Raw genomic sequence first — 6,149 nt, forward strand, 5'->3', positions numbered from 1 at the left:
AAATATATAGCTCAATTGGTGAATTCCTTGGTTTCCAAGAAATATAAAGTGCTTTGTTAGGCTCATCTGGTGGTGACGCTTACTAACATTACATCTCCTGTTTGAGCTTCAATAACAAAGGACTAAAGTGCTTTGTTAGAATCATATTTAAATTCAGTTGGATTAGTAAGTAGTTGTGGAGCTTATATGATGATAATGCAAGGTTTAAACATGCAAATGAGAGCAGGGGACTGAACGATATCTCATACCAAGAGGAGAGCAGCAACCATAAGGGTGAAGAATTTTAAACTTAACTCAAAACCTCAATCCAGATAACACCATAACATTTAAGTGTGACTTTGAAATGTTCTTTAAGTGTGAAGGTTGTAGAAGGCTTAGAGAAGGGGAGGTTGAATCTATGGCTTTCTTTTACTTTAATGACCTAAGCCTTTACTGGCAAACTTTTACTTAGAGTCTGTTTGAACTGTGCAACGAAAACTTTATGAGACAATTTCGTTTTGTCTCATAAATAATAGAAAACAAAACTTAGAGTAAGAGAAGAAGAATCACACAAGCATGTATCCTGGTTCAGTTGCCTTATGCAATGCAACCTACATCCAGTCTCCACCACAATAGTGGTAGAATTTCCACTATAGTTAAAGTATTACATACACCAATGCATAGGATTCACCTAATCCTTTTCTCTCAAGTTCTCAACTAACTTGACTTGGTTATGCTAATACCTAACTCTTTACTCTAAGTGCTAACCCAACTTAGAAAGGAGCACCTCACAGGTACAAGATACAAGACACATGAAACAACCTAAAGAAATCTGAAATCACTCTAGGCCTTTTCTCCTAAGTATTTCACTCAGTCTTTTATCACTCATAGGCTTTTTCTTGATTCCTCTCTTTCTGCCTTTTTTCACTCAATAAATTACAGAAAGATATACATAGAAAATAAGATACAAATTATAGAACATGAAGGAGATTAATGCATTAACAGCCTCTGTTGCTATAAGTTGAACCGAATTTAGTTGACCCTGATTAAGTTCTTCATCTTAGCGGAATGCTTCTTTACTTAGAAAGCACTGTCCAAAATGTTGAACTCTTTACAGAGAAAATCTTTAGAACAAAACTCAAAATATGGTTCTCTCTCCTTGTCTTCAAAAAGATGAAAATTTTTCTTTTGTACCTTTTTCCAAGTTGCTGAGTTTCTCTCTTTTGAGTCTACTCTTCAAGCTTTGTGCTTCCCAAAATTGTCATTTCACTTTCTTCCATTAACTCCCAAATTAGAGATATTAGAGTTGGTTCTTTTTGCTTGACCGAAGACATCAGAGTAGCAAGTTCAGTGGTAAACCCAAATCCGAACCATTAAAAATGTGCTTTGCCTCCAAAAAACTTTATGAACCATTGATTTACAGCAGCAGAGATCAAAGACTTCTTTCTTCATTTATCAAAAAATGGTATTGCAGAAAGTTGAAAAAGGAGTGAAGAAATTAACATGCATGCAAATGGAAATAAATCACCTTTATCTTCTGACTTAGCTTAACACGATTTGATTTTGGCTATTAGACATTTGCTTTTTGCTTAACCTTTCTCTTTCTTTCTTCTCTAGTGAATAAGTGAAAAAGGAAGAACGAAGCTCTCTCTCACTCTTTCTTATTCTGACCGAAACACACTTAGAGTGCTTTGGTTGGCTTCAGTTTGAGTGATGTACCTAGGGTTTGGATTTTCTTCACTTACCTCTCAGCCCATGTGATTTCTTTGTCATTTCTCATTTGGGCTTCGTTTGTAAATATTACCCACAATAGCATATTCTGTTTCTTTGATCCATTTCGGGCTGTTGCTATGTTTATATTTTTGGCCTGCAACACTAAATAAGACCATTAAAACTAATTTAGATGTTTAACCCAATAAAATAATATTTGTCATCATCAAAATAAAATTAGTTATATACATAACTCAACAAAGTGCTGTCAATGTCATTAATTAATTTAAAGAAAGAAAATTCATTAAAGATATTTCCAATTGCAAGCATTAGAGGGTAATGATATCATACCTCAAGAAGAGACAAACCCTCCAGTCAAAACTGTTGCACCCTCACTCTTGGTAGTTGAAATAAACTTGTGAATTTTATGATACTGAAACAACCATACAATTCAAAATTTAGATTTTTGCTAAATGCTTAAATCATTTATATAGATTTTCAAGTTACAAAACAAGAAAGAAATCTAATCCAAGCAATTAAAGATATACCCAACCAAGATACAGGACACATTTGGCATAATATTTCTTACTTAACAAGCAGCAAAAGAACTAGTATTCTTTCTCTCGTTATCAACTTCAAGAGTTAGCTCTCCAAAACCTTTTCTAGTTGCATCTATATTTAACTTTGCTCGAACCCTCTGTCAATCATCATACATCATTATTGAAATCTGAGTGAATACAATCAATTAGTGTGATTTTTGTAGAATTATCTCTAGTGAATGTTGATTCATAATGGAGGTGAAGTTTAAATCAGATTCTATGCCATAGATCTCTTTGCATGATCACACAATATCACTAATGTATTTAGCACATAAGATTAAAAGCCTAACAATTAACACATCAGCAGCCAGAAAAAAAATTGAAAGGAATTATATTATTCTGTGCAAATAATCCATAGAGTGACAAACTAAAATCAAAACGAAAATGAAACAGGTGCACTAAATAAGTAAATACAATAAACCATAATTCAGGGAAACTACCACACATATTGTTAAAGTTGTTCAATATATCATTTCACTTTCAATTTAGAAATCTCATCCTCTTAGAAACCTATGGAAGACAAGTTCTCAATGCTTCAAAACCCAAAATTTGAAATAAATCAATAGACACTATCTTTGATGCTTGATTTTCATATAGTATTCTCTTGCCCTATAAAGGGGAAAAAATGCACACCTTTACTTTGAGAGAAAGAGAGAGCCTATTTTTCCTTTAGAGAAACAGAAGAAATGTTTGAAAAGCAAAAATATTTGTTCATATTCACCTACATTTTTCATCTTCAAAGGCCGATTCACACCAAAATACTCATATTCTCCATGCTGCACCAAGTCCTTCCTCAGATTGTATGCGACAACAAGAAACAAAGTTCCGCAACAACAATTGTATGCTTATTTTCTGATTCGAAGTTCAATTTTAAAATCAGTACAAATAAAACCATTAATTACACGCAGAAAACAAATCACACATAGTAAAACTCAAATCGATGGGGAGAGAAGGAGAATACCTTCTTACGACGAAGCAATAAGGAAAGGCGATGTGAATTAGAAGCCGCAGCGGAAAGTGAGATCGAGATCAAGGTGAGAGAGATCGTTAGAGTTAGATCGAGATCGAGCTGAGAGAAATCGTAAGAGCTTGACAACGAGAAGAAGGTGAGAGATGGTGAGCCAGCAATGAAGAAGGTGAGCCAGTGACGAAGAAGGTTGAAGACTTCAGGAATTAGACGACAGCGGCGACGGCGACGACGGCGACAATGGCGCAAATGGAGAGGGTGTTGTGCTTCCGACGGTGGTCAAATTAGGGTTAGTGAGAAGTGTGAGGGATCTGAGGATGGTGTAGCTTGGTTAGGGTTATATTAACTCAGTAACTTCCTTTTATTTAAACTAGAGACTGAATTAGCGACCGATTAGTTAATAACACTATTTTTGTATTTTTGTTGCAGAATCGGTCACTAAATTTAAAATATCGACCGATTTAACGACAACATCTTTAAAATAACATTTTATAATTGGTCGCTAACTTAACGTAGCGACTAAATTAGCGACCAACTAATTTTTGCCTATTTCTTTGTTGGTTGCTAAATCGGTCGTTAAATTAAAAATAGCGACCACTTTTGTGACCAAAAGAACTAAAGACAAAATTTCCTGTTTTAGTTGCTAAACCGGTCGCTAAACTAAAAAATAGCGACCGATTTTAGCGATCAATTTCATTTTGGTCGAAGAAAAATATTATTCGCCGCCAAATCGGTTGCTATCAGTGACCATTTTCGTCAGTCGCTGAATAAAACTTAGAGACCAATTTAGCGACCAAAATTTTTTTACTCCTATAAATCTTATATCGGTCGCTATTCTAATAATTTCTTGTAGTGAACATACTCAACAAATGGGTCATCAGAGCAATGCTGCAGCAGCAGAATGAGCGCGGTAGCAAACAAAGAACTATAAAAAAACTGAAACAGATAATCTTAGTCTTAGGCAATAATATTAATAAGTAACTACCAACAAACTTCTATTCAAATATAGACATTCATATACCATACAAGTTTTAAGAGTACCAAAAGCAAAACAATACAAACAAATAACAAGCATGCTTGGAAATAAAAATAGAAAACAAAATTTGCATAGAAGGAATCAAATAGCTTACCTTGTGTTCTACTAAGCCATAGAGAGTGGGTGAAAAGGCTTTTAAACAAAATTTTAGGAGAGAGACGCAACTCTAAAGAATCATATCAAACAAATAACTATCAACAAAAATTAAACTAAATAAAAACTCAAAGAGAAACAGAAAATGGAAAAATAAAAAACGTTAGCACGGAAAAAAGTGAAGTAAAAAATAAAAAGTAAGTAGAAAAAATAGAAATGATGAACACGACGGTGACGCGAAAAGCGATGAATACAATGGCGACGTGACCAAAGAGAAACACAACTACATAAGCAATGACGAGAAAATTGAACACACAAGAATAAATCAAGAGTAACAACGAGAACTGCGAAGACAGATGAATAAATCCCACATTAATGAAATTTTGAAATGGGTTGGGGTTAGGTTTCTAATGGAAAATAAGGCCTGAAATTTTGTTTCAAATTCGGTAAGAATTTGAATCAATAAATATGTAAACTATAAAGATGAATATAATTTTGTGCCAAGTTAAAAGAAGGAAAGAGTAACTTTTGTTAAAATATTTGGAGGAAAGATCAAAATTTTAGAAAAAAAAAGTTTAATTTATTTTTGGCAACTTTTATAATAGAAAGCTTATTAAAAATTTAAGAATAACACTTATAAAGTGTAATATAATAACACAAATGTTACATATTTAATTTACAAAAACAACACCTTTTATATGTATTTTAATTGATTAAAGGAAATATTTATGGTGTGTTGTTAAAAAAGAATTGCAACAGCCTTATTTTTGGATAACAAATATTAAGTGTTATTTTTAATTGGTTTAGATAACATTTTTTAAGTATTATTTGCAGCACATATTATAATAGATAAAAAATGTTGTAGGGATTATTATTGTTATTATTATTATTATTAATTTAATGAGTTTTTTAATTAATATTATATATATTATTATCTTTTAATCAAGAATTATTGTTATTATCAATTTTTTTTGGGTAGGTCTTGGGCCTCCGATCCCCTCTCCATCCGTTAATGAGTTTCGAATTGAATATTTTTAAACATATGTCGTTCTTGCGATTTTTTATTTTTATAAATTAAATAAATATAATAATTACCAAAATAAATAATTTTAAAATATTTTTTGAAATAAATATTCTTCTCTTATCTCGAAATAATTTTACATATATTTTGTTTACTATATAAATGAGATATATGTATTTTTTTAAAAAAAATTGAAAATAATAAAAAATATTAATAATATCAATAATTCAAACTTTTGGCATGCAATTAATATGTAAAAAGGTTGGTAGAAGAGATTAAAATGGATATGTTTGATCAATTTTAGTCCATTTTAAATGATAGGAATTAACACGTTTACTTGAAAACTATTAAACCGACACAAAAAAAACTATTAAACTGTCCACTATTAACACGGTTACCTCTTTTCTAACTGTTTAAAAATTTAAAATATAATTTAAATACACGTGATTTATCTAATGACTCAATTAATGCATGTCATTACTTTATTGGTATATAATATGAAATCTTTTTTACTTAAATTATATTTCAAATTTTCATATACTCCTATGCAACAAATAAAATTTTTCTCTAAACCCCGTATAACAAACGAAAAAAGTAGGTGAATATAAAAAAAAACAAATATATTAATAATGTGTTGGAAATATATTTGTAACTACCCATTATTCATAATAGACTGTCCATTATTAACAGTGCTCGAAATATATTTGTAACTATCCATTATCAATACTAAACTATACAAATATA

At 31.2% G+C, this 6,149-nt stretch overlaps 1 long non-coding RNA gene across 1 annotated transcript; it reads right to left on the reverse strand.

Moving 5' to 3' along the window:
* Positions 1 to 558: 558 nt before the first annotated feature.
* On the reverse strand, positions 559 to 3,594 carry LOC112796270 (uncharacterized). The gene is made up of 4 exons (XR_003199070.3): positions 3,250 to 3,594; positions 3,014 to 3,140; positions 2,041 to 2,122; positions 559 to 1,854 (listed from the first exon to the last, which is right to left on the reverse strand). It is a non-coding gene; the product is annotated as an uncharacterized lncRNA (long non-coding RNA).
* Positions 3,595 to 6,149: the final 2,555 nt, after the last annotated feature.

Source organism: Arachis hypogaea, chromosome 4 (genome assembly GCF_003086295.3).
Source record: "Arachis hypogaea cultivar Tifrunner chromosome 4, arahy.Tifrunner.gnm2.J5K5, whole genome shotgun sequence".
NCBI lineage: Eukaryota > Viridiplantae > Streptophyta > Magnoliopsida > Fabales > Fabaceae > Arachis > Arachis hypogaea.